The 16759-nt window shown below is 37.1% G+C and overlaps 2 long non-coding RNA genes across 2 annotated transcripts in view; one reads left to right on the top strand and one right to left on the bottom strand.

Moving 5' to 3' along the window:
- Positions 1 to 1061: 1061 nt before the first annotated feature.
- Positions 1062 to 14788, bottom strand: LOC118145111 (uncharacterized). The gene is made up of 3 exons (XR_004730282.3): positions 14718 to 14788; positions 8284 to 8423; positions 1062 to 1567 (listed from the first exon to the last, which is right to left on the bottom strand). It is a non-coding gene; the product is annotated as an uncharacterized LOC118145111 (long non-coding RNA).
- A 100-nt stretch (positions 14789 to 14888) lies between these two features.
- Positions 14889 to 16759, top strand: part of LOC144577506 (uncharacterized) — a 42608-nt gene continuing 40737 nt past the window's right edge. Inside the window, exons 1-2 of the long non-coding RNA XR_013521642.1 lie at positions 14889 to 14961; positions 15881 to 15941. This is a non-coding gene — a long non-coding RNA (uncharacterized LOC144577506). The remainder of the gene's footprint in view (positions 14962 to 15880; positions 15942 to 16759) is intronic.

The following is a 16759-nucleotide window of genomic DNA, read 5'->3' as shown; positions in this document are numbered from 1 at the left end:
CACTGGACATCACCATTAACCCAGCTCTACTTTGCAGCCCCATCTATGGATCTGACTGTCACTGGATGACCCTGGAATCTATGTTATGTCAACCCCAATTCTTCTCTTTATTCCTTAAGGTCCATGAAAATAGTAAGAAGCATTTTTCTACTTCATAATTTCTGGGTTCCCTCATCATTCTGTTTGGTTTCTCAACTCATATCAGCTGGGTAGTACATTTCCTTTATTTTGCACTTCTATTTACAATATTGCTGTGGTTTGACTGTCCTCACCAAAACTCATGTTGAAATTTAATTGTCGTTGAAATTTAATTGTCATTGTAATTGTGTTGAGAGGTGGAACCTTTAAAAGGAGATTAGATCGTAAGGGCTCTGAACTCATGAATGGGTTAATGACACTATCATGAGAGTGTATAAGTATCAGGAGAGTAGTCTCCTGATAAAATAATGAGCTCAGTCTATTTTTTTTCCTCTCTGTGTCTTGTGTACACATTTTCTTGCCATGTGATGCCTTCAGCAATAATGCAGCAAGAAAATTCTTACCAGATGCTAGTGCCATGTTCTTGGACTTCCCAGTCTCCAGAACCATGAGCCAAATAAATTTCTGCTCTTTATAAATTACCCAGTCTGTGGTATTCTGGGAAATTTCTATAGCAGCAGAAAATGGACAAAGATAAACAAGTACAGTGGTGTCTATTTGCTCCTGACTAATGCCATTCTTAAGTGTGCAATATAGAATACCACATAGTATATACAAGATGATCTCACTTTATTAAAGAAAATACATGTATATATACATAAAATGTTTTGGAAAGATATACCCGTATACTATTAACAGTGGTCAGGGAACTCAGGTATATTCAAATACCCAAATTCTTTTTTTTTTTTTTTTTTTTTTGAAACAGGGTCTCATTCTATTGCCCACGCTGGAGCACAGTGGAATGACCATGGCTAACAGCAGCCTCGACCTCCCTGGGTTCAGGTGGTACTCCCACCTCTTTTTCTATGAGTTTTACTATTTTAGATACTTTATAAAAGTGGAATCATGCAGTATTTGTCCTCTGTAACTGCCTTACTTCGCTTAGCAAAACATCCTCCTGATTCATCCATATTGTCACAAATGGCAGGATTTCCTTTTTTTAAAAGGCTGAATAATATTCTACTGTATGAAAAATAATGCCACATTTTTTTCTCCACTCATCTATTTGTCGACACTGAGGGGTAGTGTTTTAGTTGGACTTATTAATGTCAGTTGTTCTGACAAACAACCCTTAAAACTTAGTGGTTTAACACAATGAAGTTTAATTGCTGGCTCACCACACAATCCAATCAGATGTTTAGCAGATCAGTAGTGGTTTAAGTTCTTGCTTCTTCTGTCTGTGGTTCTAGTATCTGTACTTTGGTATGGCTTTGGAGTCATCTGTTGGATCCTCTGCATTCAACCAGCTGACAAGTGAATTGGTAAGGTATAAAAGATGGCATAAAATACTTAAGGGCCAGGTCTCTTCCACGTGCTTGATTCATCCACAAGTGTTCTAAGTCCAGTATATCTTTCAGGTTTGTTTTGTCTACACATAACAGAAATTCAAGTATACCGGCATTAACAAATCAAGGTTAATTTTTCCACAAACAACAGCAAAAATGAGAAGTCCAATACTAACAATTATGCCACGTTGCCACCAGGAATCCAAGATTCTCTATCTTTTTACTTTATCATCTTTAGCATGTATCTTTCTTTGTTATGCATCCAAAATGGTGCTATACTTATAAATAAAGATTAGTGTATTAAATCAAGTTCCAGACAGGATGGGAGAAGAGAAAGGGTTAATGGCATGTGCCAACTGTCCATCTGTTTTTACTTGTGAAAAAAATAGCTTTCCCAGAAACCACACCTAGAATACTTTCTCTAATTTTCATTGGCAAGGCTACATGTGCAGGGAAATTAATGCAACGAATATTTCACTAGACACACTGTCAAAGTGAACAAAGATGAGCTCTTGCAATTAAGGCAAAAGGGAGGAAGGATGCTGGGTAGCAACTCGGAGCTTCTGCCTCATGTGCATGTGCCAGTCCTCCAGAGCTTTAGCTGAGATCTCTAGTACACTGATTTTTTTCCCTGCCTCCTTTAAGTCCTTTAACTGTGGAACTCAACCAATCAAAATAAACATCCTTTTTCTTTTTTTTTTTTTTTTTTTGAGACAGAGTCTCATTCTGTCGCCAGGCACCAGGCTGGAGTGCAGTGGCACAATCTTGGCTCACTGCAACCTCTGCCTCTCGGGTTCAAGCAATTCTCCTGCCTCAGCCTCCTGAGTAGCTGGAACTACAGGCGCACGCTACTTTTTTTGTATTTTTAGTAGAGACGGGGTTTCACCATGTTAGCCAGGATGGTCTCCATCTCTCGACCTCGTGATCCACCTGCCTCGGCTTCCCAAAGTGCTAGGATGACAGGCTTAAGCCACCGTGCCTGACCCCTCATTTTCTTTAATGTCCGTAAGTCAAAGGAGTTTAATATTTCAGATTTGCTCCCTCACACAAGTTATAACTCTAATTTCCTGTTTGAGTCAGACAAGAGTTTTACTCGAGATAGAATAATATAGGGTGGGGTCCCTTTATAGCATAGGCTTGGTGCCATTTCAACTGAGGCACTTTCTGCCTTACTCTAAGTTTATTCATGTTTTCCTTCCCTCGGAATGTGATTTAAATGATTGTGTCTATAACTCTGGTTAGCAAGAACAGAAATCAGCAATTCTGATCTCCTGGAGAACTCACACATGTAATTGGAGAGGCCTCTGAGGCATACAGTTACTGCTTACTATACAAGTTGGCCTGAGACTGGGGAGAGGCTTAGAACACTGTTTTGCATTTGATAATGTGGTTTTAGTTCACTTACCGAAGACATATCTTTAAAACAGTTTCTACTATGTGTAAGATTGACATTAGATAATTGGGAAGACATGAAGATATATTAGACATAAAACCATCTTCAAATATTTAACAAATTTGTAGAGGGTAGGTAACATGTACTATAATACTCACAATACAAATTAGATTATGATAAGCATAATGTGTGTAAAAATTTGTTTCCTTTGTGGGTGTGTAGAAAGGTGACTATGACATCTATCTGGGTAAAATTTTGACAGGTATATACAGGGAAGAGGAAGTGCAAATGGAAAGGAAATATAAGCATGTAAGCTTAGCAAAGAAAAAAGTGGTAAAGTCTATGTTCACAAAATCTAGAAAATACTTTAAAAATGAAGTTAACAACATGGGTTGAGACCAAGTTATGAGACCAGGAAGGTCTATATCTTAGGTGATTTAAATATATCCACCTGTCCTGAGTTGTAAAACTGACAAGAAGTTTTTTTTAAGTTTGTGTTGTTTGTAGGGACATGGATGAATCTGGAGAACATCATCCTCAGCAAACTGACACAAGAACAGAAAATGAAACACCGCATATTCTCACTCATAGGCGGGTGATGAAAAATGAGAACACATGGACACAGAAAGGGGAGTACTAAACACTGGGGTCTATTGGGGGTGAAAAGGGGAGGGCCAGTGGGAGGGGGAGGTGGGGAGGGATAGCCTGGGGAGAAATGCCAAATGTGGGTGAAGGGGAGAAGCAAAGCAAAGCACACTGCCATGTGTGTACCTACGCAACTGTCTTGCATGCTCTGCTCATGTACCCCAAAACCTAAAATCCAATAAAAAATTTAAAAAAAAAGTAAATTAAAAAAAAAGTTACATCTTAAAGGTTCAAGGAAAGAATTTGCAATAACAAGTTTTCCAAAGGTCCAATAAAGGAGGTCTGGGGCTTCGAGTCAGGAATAAACTTGTCTAAAGTCTACTCAAGGTGAGTGAAATTAAGTCTGTCTTGGTGGTATCTAAAAATATAGCCTGGGGTCTACACGGGTCATGGCTGTTTCATGCAATATGGAGGGGAACAATAATATTGAACTAAAACATAGTTAACAAATCCTATATCTTCTTAATATTCATATTTATAGAGGTGACCACTTTAATTTAAATATATAACAGGTTTTAACAATAGCTTTATTTAAAAATTCAAAAGCATCTCTGTTCTCACAATTTATTAAATCAATGCACATTTCTAACCACATGCCAACCAGCCTGCAGTGCTGGGAGTACAGAGACAGCACCAAGACCAGAATCTTGCTTCATTTCACCTGTTTCTAAAGCCAAGAATGTTATGCTTGCTTGGCATTGTTGCCAGCAGGGCTGTAGCTTGCTGTCACTCATCTCTAAAAAATTAATGGCATTACTACAGAGTGTTTCCCTCCTACCAGTGTAATCCAGAGTTCCTGGTGTCACTAATGCGAAGGTGGGAAGTTGAAGATTATTTTCATAACTGCTGCCTACTCTGATGGAAACATACAGTGAACTGCTTTCTTTCAACTGTCAATGTTTTCTTGCATATATCATTTGAATGATTCATAGAGCACAATGAAAGTTTGCCCATGCTCAAAGCCAAAGAAAAAAGAATTTATGGGGGCCTTAAATAGGTAGAAGTAGGTTTAAAAACAGGTTCTCAAACAAAATTGTTGGATAATAATAAGCGATGGTTAGAGATGCTAACTTCAAAATAACTCAGCTTTTCTTCAAGATTACTTGATTCTTTCAGAGTACATCTGAATTTTTCTATTAATTTTTTGCTTCTCTCAACTGTATGGGTGAAAGGCATAATAAGATTTAGTATAGATGGTATTTCCAAGATATATTTCTGTAAATGTCACTTGAATAAAATTCCTGTATTCCCAGGGAAAGAAAATCAATCCCCAACCACACTGAATATTTGATCTATAATTACCTTCCAAAATTAGGTACTGGGAGGACATAATAGGTCTAATTCCACTGAAGTATTTTTAATAGCATATTTAAATCATCCCTGATTCCTTTTATACTTATTAACAATTTCCTCAGATAATTTTATGAGTGATAATGACAATCATCAGGGATTACTTACAAGGAATTTTCAAAACCATGCATCAGGAAGACAAAAAAAATAATACTGCATTGCTTTTTAAAGTGTTTTTCTCTCTAGTGAATGGAAAATTTTCTCCAGTGAATGGAAAATAATAATCAAACATTTAAATTTCAATATTTTGTGAAAATAAAATATCCTATTAAGCCAAATTATTTAGGAATCAAAATTAAGTCCAAAATATCTTCAGGTTTTGATTTAGTTTAGTGTGATCTAAAAAATATATGGGGCCAATTTTCAGACAGAAGCCATATACTTTCTTATTTTTCTTTCAAAAGTAAATAAACAACAGCAAAAAAAGGGAATATGAAGGAGAAAAAAATAGGTGAAGTAAGAAAGCAGAGAGGCCAGTGAGTACTAAGCTGGCTTCGCAAGAGTGTTTCTGCTAAACGTGGAGCCCTCGGACTTCTGCTTTGAAGTCTGCATAAGTCAGGGACAGAGGCAAAGCCTAAAGCAAGTGCTAAGTAAGGAATCTTATAAGAAATTATCCTTCATAAAACTGAAATCTCACTGGGTTTCACCCTCAGTGTAAGGATTGTTAAAAGAAATAAATACACAGACACAAGAATATAACAGTCTCAACCTTGGCCCTGGAAACTGGAAAGCACAGCGTTCCCTTGAGGATTCATAACCACAATCTAGACCTCATACAAGAATGCAAGCCAAACCATGCAGTCTGTGCAATCCATAAAACTTTAATTGAGAATTCAAAGTGTTTCTGCATTGGTAGTTACCTAAGAGAACAACTGGCAGAAGCAAGCACAAATCTCTGGAGACTTCAAAAATATTCCCATGTGTGAAATTCAAAGAAATACCAACAAGTCAAGTCAAAAGTCAAAAACATGCAAAGAAGCAACACTATAGGTCAGGGCAATCAAAAATAATAAGGGTTAGGATCAGACATGCAAAGAATTTCAGATTTTTGAAATTATTGAAATACTAATGTTTCTCACAGAATATTAAAGAACTATTAAAGTATGTATACAGAAATAAAAGGGATCGTTGAAAACATGACTAAGAAGACTAAAGAGTTGCAAGATATATATGAAAATAATACAATTTCTAAAAATGAAAATATACAATTAAAATGTAGAATTCAATGTATACATTCAACAGCACAGTAGACACAGAGACAAAAACTACCAACTGAAGGATAAAGCCTAAGTATTATTCACAACATAGCAGGAAACACAAAGAAATGAACATATTAATATTTGTTTAAAGAGGGACTAAGGAAATAGAAAAGAGATGGAGAAGATTTAGCATGAATTTAATGGAAGTTCCAGAAAAATAAAATAATAGGGGAAATTTAGAAGAATTTTGAAACAGATAACTGAGAATATTCTAGAATTTGTGAAAGTCTCCAAATATCACATCCAGGAAGCCCAACAATATTAAGCATGATATAGGAATAAAATACAGATACAATCTCCACAGTTATATACATTATTCATTTTGAGAAACTATAGGAAACCATATTTCAAGAAACCTTAAAAATCACCCAAGGAGATAAGATCAATCATCTTGACTTTTCTTATAGCAATAATGAAAGCTAGAAGCAAGATATGTTCCATGTGCTAGAAAACAAAAACAAAAAAAACGGCAGTCTAAAATTTTGTAACCAGTGACAAAACCCTCCAATACTGAAGGTGAAATAAGTACATTTTGAGACAAATAAAAACTGAAAAGAGTTTGCCTTTGCAAAATTGAACATAATAGTCAGGGTTCTCCGGAGAATAGAATCAATGTCTATACACACACAAACACACACATACACACGAAGGGGCGGGGGGACATTAATTGATTACAGATATTGGCTCATGCACTTACGGAGGATCAGAAGTCACAATCTGCTGTCTGCAAGCTGGAGAACAAGGAAAGCCAGGGGTGTAATCAGTCTGAGTCCAAAGGCCCGAGAATGGGGGAGGGAAAAGGGGCGCATGGCAAAGAGATGCTGGTGTAAGTCCTCAAGTCCAAAGGCCTAAGAACCAGGAGCATCAATGTCTGAGAGGAGAAGATGGATGTCCCAGCTCAAACAGAGCTAATTCGCCAAGATTGCGCCACCGCACTCCAGCCTGGTGCCAGAGTGAGACTCTGTCTCAAAAAAAAAAGAAAAAGAAAAAGAAAAAACTAGAAATACAGCTATCGCATGATCCAGCAATCCTACTGCCAGTTATATACCCAAAAGTAAGGAAATCAGTATATCAAAGCCATATCTGCACTCCCATGCTTGTTACAGCACTGTTCACAATAGCTAAGATTTGGAAGCAACCCAAGTGTCCATCGACAGAGGAATGGAGAAAGAAAATGTGGTACAGAAACAAAATGGAGTACTATCCAGCCATAAAAATGAATGAGATGCTGTCATTTGCAACAATATAGATGGAATTGGAGGTTTTCTTGCTAAGTGAAGTAAGTCAGGCACAGAAAGACAAGCATTGCATGTTTCTCGATTATTTGCGGGCTCTTAAAATTAAAGCAATTGAACTCCTTTAGATAGAGAGTAGAAGGATGGTTACCAGAGACTGGGAAGGGTAGTGGGGAGGATAGGGGGAGGTGGAGGGGAAGTGGGTTGCTTAATGGCTACAAAATGAAAAAATTGTAAAGAGAATAAATAAGATCTAGTATTTGATAGCACAACAGAGTCACTATAGTCAATTATAATTTAATTGTATACTTTAAAATAACTAAAAGAGTATAATTGTATTGTTTGTAACACAAAGGATAAATACTTGAGGGGACTGATACCCATTTCCCATGCTGTGATTGTTATGCATTGCATTCCTGTATCAAAACATCTCATGTACCATATTAGATGTGTATAGCCCTATTACATACCCACAAAAATAAAAATGTGGATTGAGTTCACCAAGGAACAGAGAGAGATGCCATTTTTCTCAGGAAAGGTGACTAGCCTTCAATGCCTGTTTCTATTAACAGTTATCAGATATTTAAGTAAACGACACTATTAAATGCAGAGAAGTCAGCTTCTTTCACAACTCTGAATACACTTTTTAGATGTGGAAAGCTGCAAAAGAATGCAGACTGAAAAGAAGTGGCGATGATTTAATGTTTCTCCATCCATCTTCGTACAGGAACCAAGGGCTTTATTATTTATTACGACAACTGCACAAGCTGAACTATCAAGAATGAAATGGAATTGCCGAACCTTAACCCAAGGACTACCACATTGCTTCAAAACCCCAATTTTACTTCATCAGAAATCCCATTCATGAGGGAGGACGAGTGTGGCACAGCTGTGCTATTTGTAAACTTCAGTCTCACCTGCCTTCTGTTTCTGAGGTGACCAAGAAGGTGCCTATAAACTCTACAGTCCAGCTCTCCCATGTTTGGTCTGCTCAGTAATGGAACAAATCTCATGAGGGCAGGAGAAGTTAGAGGCCAAATACCAACCTGTGGAGTACCTGTGGAGTAAAAGATATAAACTCAGTGTTCTGCAGTATATTATCTGGCAACACCTGTAAGCTATCTCCAAACAATAAAAGTTAACTGCATTCATCTCTTCCCCTGGTCATAGTCATCATTCTAGCCTACATCAGCATACAGGGTTATAACATATTAAATAACATTACAACATTACAGGACTAGTTACTGTCATCTCCTAGTTGATCCAAGCACTGCTTGGATATTGGCTGCAAGTCTGTTGGTTGCAACAGAATTCTCTTTGAAAAATCTCATGCAGCAGGGATATGTAGAATTCATTGTGTCACTACACTTAATAAAACTGGTCTTTGAATATAAAATTTCCCCAAGAATTATATTCAAATATATTACTTCCATTTATGTCATTTCCATTCTCCAAAATCAGCTCAAAAATAAATTATTGAACTCAAATTTTTTACTCAGCCTTGATTAAACTCAGGGGTCATGTGTTTCAATAGCAACTACTGGAAATTTTATGTAAAGAGCTGCTGAAATAGGGTTTTTGAGAATGTAAAGCAGAAGATTACAAATTATCTTAGTTGAAATGAAAAATAAGGGGAATGTAAGTGGTATTCACATATTAGTTGCCTCAAAATTTCAGTGAAAGTTACATTTTTTCAAGATCTTGTAACTATAAAGTTAATTGTTTCCTAAATCTGTTTACCCAAGGAAAAAACATGAAATGTTTCTTTTAAAAACTACAGTAGTCATTAATTTATAAAGTTGAGACTATAAATGTTTATTATCAGAAACTATATTTGTTAAAAAAACTTATTAACTCTTTCTTTAAACAATATTTGTCTTGGGAAGTTGGCTTTTCTCACCAACTTAAGGTAATTAACCTACTATCTGTGCTTTCACCGACTTGGCTCTTATTAACTTAATCAGTGCGAAAGAGCAGAAAGATAGCCCTAGGATTAAAAATATACAAACATAAGAGAAACCAACTCCTAGAGTGGTGGTGTGAGAAGTGTGGACCCTCTTGCCAGTCAGTGGCCCAACCATTCAACTGCTGAAAATGACATAAAAAATAATAATCTCTAGAAATTATCCTAAGGCATACAGCAAATGGAAAACATTTATTCAAGAAAATCTACTAAATCTCACGAAGGACATCAAGAGCCTGGGGCAACTGAGCCACGTATTTGCTCATATATCTTCACTTCCCCCAGGCCCCAGATCAATATGATGGATGCTCTACTGCAGACATGTGCAGCTGAGACCAAAATTCTTCTCTACCTAGCTGCCAGTCGGAGACACATAGAACTAACAGACATTCATAGAACATTCACCCAATAAAAGTAGAATATATATTCTTCTCTAGTGCTCATGGAACATTTTCCAGGAGAGCCCATATGCTAGGCCATAAACAACATGGGTATTAACCACAGGAAAGGGTCAAGAGAATTGTAAAGAAAGCAATTCTGATTTCACTAAACCCCTGAACCAACCCCAGAAGCCACCTACTTATAGACTTCTTGTTAGGAGATGAAAATAAATGCTTTTTTTATTAATTTTCTATTAGTAAGGATTTTTATTAATTGTTGAAAGCTGAAAGTATTCACAACAAATTCTATTGCTATACCAGAAAGAGAAGACAGTGCTTAAAATTTTGGCAGTACACTTTGAGGCTTTTTATAAAATAATGTGTATTTTTCTTTCCCACATACACCATTCTCTTAGGACATTAGAAGCCACTTGCACTATAGCTATGCAAGTGCTGTAATCTCACTTAATACCATGCCCATCCTGACAACAGAGCAGCCCAGTCATTCACTCTAACTATTGCTCAGGTTCTCAGTGTGTATGCATAATGATGTCTAATCCTTCCTGCTTGTTTTCAAGGCTCTTAACTTGTAGTTTACAGCCTTTAACAATAATCCAAAAATCACTTTTAAATTGGTCAACAAACTGAAAAAAAATTAGAGTCAATATCAGAAAGTGGTAAACAGCTTTCCTAGTTTCTTCCCATAAACCCTTATGGCAGTGGATCTCAAAGTGTAGTCTCCAAGCCAGCTGCATCAACATCATCTGGAAACTTATTAGAAATGCAAATTCCCAGGCTCCCACAGACCTACTGAACCCACATGCTCAGAGTTGAAGCCCCCACCCTACAGCACAGAGCCATATCAGGTAATGCACTCTCTCCTCTTACTCTTAGGCTTTTCTTCCTTCCTACCTTCTTCCAGTAGCTAGCTTTTTCCCTCTCTTCTGTGAGTGTTACAAGTCTGCAGATAGTATCCAAATCCATCATCTGATGTCATTAATTATCAGGATGATCGCTGACCCCACATTAAGGCTGATGGGAGATTTTCCACTTACATATTATAATACATAACCCAAAAGCCAACGCTCCAAATATTTAACCACAGACTGTCAAAACCAGGAGGGAAGTCAAGTAAAAGGTCCTATACGTTTGTCCACATCCCCAGTAAAGACATTGAATCTCTTTCTTCATTTAATTCACCCTTAATCGTGGGCCCTTTCTCTCATTTTTCCTTCCCTTTCCCTGTATCTCTTCATCTAGTAGTCATTCAACTCACTTCATGTTCAAAATAGCTCTCACTGTCAACTCTACCTCATTTCAAACTCCAATTATTATCTTTACTCTGTCTAAACTTCACATTTTCTATTTTCATTTCTTTTAGCTAGGAGAGTGAAAGCTGAGCATTGATGAGCTGTGTGTATGTATCCTAGAGATTCAGCCTAATTATCTCGAGTTAAAAACAATGCATTATTGTTTTATTATTTTTAATCATCTCTGACTGCAGTGAATGTCCTTTTTGAAGAAGTGATTTCAATGTGAACCACCTCCATCCCCAGTTACCTTTTACTAACCTCTCATTTATGTACATATTCACAAGGTTGTTTTTATATGCTTCTCACTCTGTATCCCCTAGCAGATTTTTTAGTAGATATTTCTCATGTACTTTCCTGATTATCTAAAGACTTTTGAAAATGTGATTTTGGTTATACGTTCATTAAAATGTCATCCAGCACCATCCTAGAGACACAAAAAGTAATGAAAGACAAATCAAAGCCATGAGACTCCTCAGCCTTGGGTGTACAGTGGAGTTCACCCCAATTACAATCAAGTATTCCTCATTTAAGCATCTAAAACATCTCTCCTCAGGGGTAACAGCCATTTGAAAAAAGATTTGAAGAGTATAATGGAAGTAATGCCTACATATGTCTCTCTTTACTACTCTATGAAAAAACCTACACTCTGCCAACCTTTATATTCTTCTTTTTTTCCTGGTACTGATATTTCTGTATTTTTCTTTTATTATGCTCTTTGAAGCCACCACAAATCCTTCATGGAAAAAAATTATAAAATCAATGATTTTTTTTAAGTTTCAGTAGCATATTTGTTACTTTTAGTAATATTAAAGTGACAATAATAGCATAACTTATATATGCTTTTAACTTTTCTATGCATTTCATTAACATTTTTCCATGAATTCTTTCAATAAATCCAGGAATTTTTAAATTTTAACAAAAAGGAATTAAAATTTAGAGATATAACTCTCCCAAGGTCATTCAGATATTATTTTGATATTGTTAACAATAACAAAAACAGCAGCAGCAGCAGCAGCAACAGATTACATTTGCAGATTGCTAATGAGGACTTAAACTCAGGACCACTGACTCCAAATTTCACATTATTTTCTCTAGTCATGATATACCTCTCCAGTACCCATGAGAAAAAGTAGCTAAATTACTTAGAGTTATCAGGAAAGAGAAATTATTAAATCCCAAGCTATTGATACACATCATGAGTCACTAGCATATAACTGAATATTCATGTAGTTGCTCAATTCTCTCCTTAAGAAAGTCTGATAAAGAGAGAGGTTAACAAAAAAAGAGCCTAAATGACAAAAGAAATCCTAAGCAAAAAGAACAAAGCCAGAGGCATCATAGTGTCCAAATTTAAACTATACTGTAAAGCTACAGTAATCAAAATAGCATGGTACTGTTTTTTTTTTTAAAAAGACAGACATATAGACGAATAGAATAAAATAGAAAGCCCAGAAATAAAGCCACACCCACAACCATCTGATCTTTGACAAAGATGCAGAAAAGACACCCTATTTCATAAGTGGTGCTGAGATAGTTGACTAACCATATGCAGAAAAATAAAACTAGACATTTGTCTTTTACCAGATACAAAAATTAACTCAAGATGAATTAAAGATTTAAATGGAAGACCTCAAACTATAAGAATCCCAAAAGAAAATCTAGGAAACACCCTTCTAGACATTGGCCTTGGGAAATAATTTATGACTAAGTCCTCGAAAGCAATTACAACAAAAACAAAAATTGGTAAGTGGGACCTAATTAAACTAAACAGCTTGTGCACAGCAAAAGAAGCTATCAACAGGGTAAAAGATAACCTACAGAATTGAAGAGGAACTGAAACAATTGAACAAGAAAAAAAAACCATTTTTACAAATGGGCAAAAGACATGAACAGACATTTCTCAAAAGAAGACATACATGTTAGCCAACAAATGTACGGAAAAACACTCAACATCACTAATCATCAGAGAAGTGCAAATCAAAACCACAATGAGATACCCCATCTCACACTAGTCAGAAGGCTATGATTAAAAGGTCAAAAACTAACAGGTACTGGTAAGGTTGCTGAGAAAAGGGAACACATAAACACAGGTACTGGTAAGGTTGCTGGGAAAAGGGAACACTTAAACACTGCTGGTAGGAATGCAAATTTGCTCAGCCACTGTTTGAAGACTTCTCAAAGAACTTAAAATAGAACTGCCATTTAACCCAGCAACCCAATTACTGCATATATATCTAGAAGAAAATAAGTCATTCTACCAAAAAGTCACATAAACTTGGATGTCCATTGCAGTACTATTTATAATAGCAAGGACATGGAATCAACCTATGTGTCCATCCATGGTGAATTGGATAAAGAAAAGGTGGTACATATACATCATAGAATACCATGCAGTCATAAAAAAGAGTGAAATCTCATCCTTTGAAGCAACATGGATGCAGCTGAAGGCCATTATGCCAAGTGAATTAACACAGGAATAGAAAAACAAATCCTACATGTTCTCACTTATAAGTAGGAGCTAAACATTGGGTACACATGGACCTAAAGATGGCAGCAATAGAAACTGGAGGCTGCTAAAGGGGAGGGAAGAAGGCAGATAAGGGTTGAATAATTATTGTGTGCTCACTAGTTGATTATGGAATCACTCACACCCCAAACCTCAGCAGCACACAATATACCCAGGTAACAATCCTACACATATACCTCTTGAATCTAAAATAAATGCTGAAATTATTTTAAAGAGAGATTGAGCTTCAGTGCTTGGACAAAATAATGGAAAAATCAGTGGCTCAAAATCCACCTAGTAGGTAGAGCCAGGACTAATTACTATTCTTATCACATGCTGGGAATGCGCCATTACTCCCACTTGAACCTATTGTCTTCTGTCTTCCACTCTAACAAACTTGGAGTAGGTAATTGAGTTCTATGAACCGTGGTGGTGTTGCCTATAAACTAACCTTATTGCACTAGATGATCTCCAAGCTCCCTGTTCTAATGACTCCTGCTTCCATAAATAAGAGGTGGGCAGGTTCTTTTAACAATTCTTGAAAAGTAACAATTGAGAAAGGAGTACTCAGAGATCATCAAGTTGGGTTTGACCAACCCTAGCTAATAATTACTACACTTTAGTGTACAGCAAAATCATCTGTAGTGTGCTTAGGATTCAGGCTGCATATGTGAGGAATATAGAAGAGTTATGTGTACAAGAATCATTTCAATCTCAGTGTTTTAAGTCTCAACTGAGGAGCAAAAAGTCTCAACTTTTTTATATAGGGCCTTCTCTCTCCAAACAGTTTAAAAAGTTCTAGAAGTACCTACATGTACCATTTAAATGGTCCCTAAGCCTCACCAGGATTGGACCCTTGATAAAATCACTTTTTCAGAGTCTCCAAGGGAGGGAGGGATCAGTAAGAGAAGAGATCACCAAACACCATGAGAGCAACTACTAACAGCTCAGGTCTGGGATCTTCTACTAACGCTGGTCTTGGGCCTCTGCCTCCTTACGGGTGCTCATTTGGGATCATTGACCATTAGCCCTGTGATATGTGCAGCTTATCATTCTCTCCAGTTAGTAGAGAAATACGTTCCCTTTTCCAGTACACTTTTTATAAGATTATCTCAGAGTGAAGCTGTTTTGTACTCAGACAACAGTGGGCTTTTTCTGTTTGTTTTTCCCATCACTCATGAGCACTTACACAGTTAGGTTTATCTTCCCTGAGCACCTAGAGCTGACTGGTAGTGGAGGGAAACTTATGGCGTAGGTGGCCTCTCAGAGTCTCAGCAAGGTCACTCTTTTCCATATGTAATAATGAGCCATTGTTCTATTCATCATTACCTCATAGAGCCCTTTCTTTGTCTCAGTTCTTATTTACTTCCCCTTTCTTTCCTTTTCCTTTTCCTATACCTTCCTTTGGTCCTTGTAAGTATCCAAATTACCCTGTAAGTATGGGTTTTACAATAATGCCCTCAATTTATCTCAAGAGTGATCTTAGTAGTTTCCTTGCACTAGGCACATTCAGCTTAAAAACAAAAATGTGAGGCCAGGTGCGGTGGCTCAAGACTGTAATCCCAGAACTTTGGGAGGCCGAGGCAGGTGGATCATGAGGTCAAGAGATCGAGACCATCCTGGTCAACATGGTAAAACCCCGTCTCTACTAAAAATACAAAAAAATTAGCTGGGCATGGTGGCACATGCCTGTAATCCCAGCTACTCAGGAGGCTGATGCAGGAGAATTGCCTGAACCAGGAGGTGGAGGTTGCGGTGAGCCGAGATCACGCCATTGCACTCCAGCCTGGGTAACAAGAGCGTAACTCCGTCTCAAAAAACAAAACAAAACAAAAATGCGATCCATTTTCTTTTTTTTGTTATTATATTTAAATTTTCTTTTTTATTATTTTTATTTTACTTTAGGTGCATACTATATCTGGCATTTCTCCCCATGTTATCCCTCCCCACCCCTGCTGTCTCTCCCCTACCACAACTGCCCCCAGTATGTGATGCTCCTCTCCCCGAGTCCATGTGTTCTCATTGTTCAACACCCACCTATGAGTGAGAACATGCGGGGTTTGGCTTTCTGTTCTTGTGCCAGTTAAATGCAATCCATTTTCAATAGGAAGCGATAATGTTGTCCAAAAGCCTGAGGATAACAGTTAAACCCACTGAAAATCGATAAAAAGCCCTTTAAAGGCTACCATTTTCTTTAATGACATTTTTTTCTTAGTGCTGGATGTCCCCTACCACCGGATAATCAGTAATAGGATTGCAACTATTAAAGGGAAGGTCGGGGGACTAAGGAGAAAAGAGAAATTGAATTTACGAGTCTTCGCCTTAGCACAGCCTCACATTTTTTTTTTCTAGAAAATAACTTCTGCACATATAGCATTAGGGAGCAGTTTCTTCCAACCACTACATTTGAGTGGTGAGTACCCAACCCAGAAGTCTCAAGAACCTACTAGATTCCCAACTCTGCCATGATTTTGCACCAAAGGGCACCCTCACTTAACTTATTTGTGAGTGTAAAATGAAGAGAAAGATACCTGCCCATCAGAAGCCAGCACCATGCTCTAGGCATAGGGCTTCAAAACACACAGAAGATTCAAAAATGAGGATTGTCATCTCAGAGAATGTCATGAAATTATTAAAATTTGCAAAAACAATTTTAATCCTATCCAAGGATCAGCATGACAAAGCATTCTCTCCCAGTCAAGCAGCAAGGGAGGGGAAGGAAGAGCTCACCCTCCATCTGAGGGCCTAGGTCTGGGACAGTTTTATCAAATGTGAATCTAAGCATTGCACCTCCATACATGACCATCAATTTTTACAATTTTCTTTTCTTCATTTACTCTGGTTTCACCTTTCATATGGGACTCCTCAGACCTTCACCTCTCTCCAACTCATGTCTTAGGCTGGCTCTGACATGTGATAACTGACATTATCTGACCCTATAACTTCTCTTTCTCATGAATAAGCAGTCAAGTTCTGGCATACCCTGACTTCTGTAATCAATTGTTGTGATGAAAATATTCATTTGAACGAAGGTAGAAGTGTCAGAAACATTTTTAGGAAGGCAGGGCCCTGTAAAAAGACTAGGAAATAATGGCAACATGCCAACTCAAAAATAATGTAAGTTATTCTACAATTGAAATCTAGTCATCATGAACAAATGACTCAACACTTTCTCCATACAATAGCTATAGAAAATATCTTTTTAAAAAAAGAGATGTTAAACAATATAAA

The sequence above is a fragment of the Callithrix jacchus genome, chromosome 8 (genome assembly GCF_049354715.1).
Source record: "Callithrix jacchus isolate 240 chromosome 8, calJac240_pri, whole genome shotgun sequence".
Classification (NCBI taxonomy): Eukaryota; Metazoa; Chordata; class Mammalia; order Primates; family Cebidae; genus Callithrix; species Callithrix jacchus.
This window is presented reverse-complemented; position numbering and strand designations above follow the sequence as displayed.